Source organism: Prionailurus bengalensis, chromosome D1, assembly GCF_016509475.1.
Source record: "Prionailurus bengalensis isolate Pbe53 chromosome D1, Fcat_Pben_1.1_paternal_pri, whole genome shotgun sequence".
Taxonomy (NCBI): Eukaryota; Metazoa; Chordata; class Mammalia; order Carnivora; family Felidae; genus Prionailurus; species Prionailurus bengalensis.
This window is the reverse complement of record NC_057346.1, coordinates 37127714-37128619: the sequence shown is the minus strand read 5'-3', so window position 1 is coordinate 37128619 and position 906 is coordinate 37127714. Positions and strand designations below refer to the sequence as shown.

At 32.6% G+C, this 906-nt stretch overlaps 1 pseudogene; it reads left to right on the top strand.

Annotated features, from left to right (window-relative positions):
- Positions 1-452: 452 nt before the first annotated feature.
- LOC122484616 lies at positions 453-631 on the top strand (annotated as a pseudogene).
- Positions 632-906: the final 275 nt, after the last annotated feature.

Genomic DNA, 906 nt, shown 5'->3' with positions numbered 1-906 from the left:
TTGTTTTTTAAAATCGTCATTCTGGAGACAGCTGGGTGGCTCAGTTGGTTAAGCGTTCAACTCTTGATTAGCTCAGGTCGTGATCTTGTGGTTCAAGAGTTTGAGCCTCATATTGGGCTCTGTGCTGACAGTGCTGGAGCCTGCTTGGGATTCTTTTTCTCCCTCCCTCTCTCTGCCTCTTCCCTGATCATACTCTCTCTTTTTCTCTCTAACAAAATAAAATTAAACTTTAAAGAAAAAAAATCCTCATTCTGAGTTGTTGTATCACTAAATTTTTTTTGAATAAAAGGTCACTATTAAAGAGGAAAACAATTTTTTTTATAAACATGCTTAAATTTAAATCACTTTTCCCTTTGCACAAGTAAGCCGTTGTGTTCAATTGTCATTAAGGGACATTCCAAAAAAAAGCAGATCTAAATCACTTGATTCAGTTCATCAATATTCTATGTCTTATCGCTTCTCGGCCTTTTGGCTAAGATCAAGTGTAGTATCTGTTCTTTATCAGTTTAATATTCTATGTCTTTGTTTTTCATTTCTCTTTGGCTTCCACTTCTCATGTATGAAGTTTTGCTCAGAAAACAGGCTTATTTATTATCTCAAAAGAATACCAGAGAAGCAGGGCTAAGAACATTCTTTAAAAATCATAACATGTGTTGTACTTCTATTTCTTTTAAAAAGGAATAAATGTAGACAGTATAAATACAAATAGAAAACACATGAATGTACTTCCTTAGTTTGCCAAATAGCATATGCTTCTTATGCTTTGCAATTTCAAATTAATTTAGATCAGATCCTTATATTTTATAAATCTCTGAATTGAATATCTTTATATGACTGTCAATTATTTCATGTGGACAAATTTGCTTAATGCTTACATTTTTCATTACTGTGCTAAAGGCATTTGAT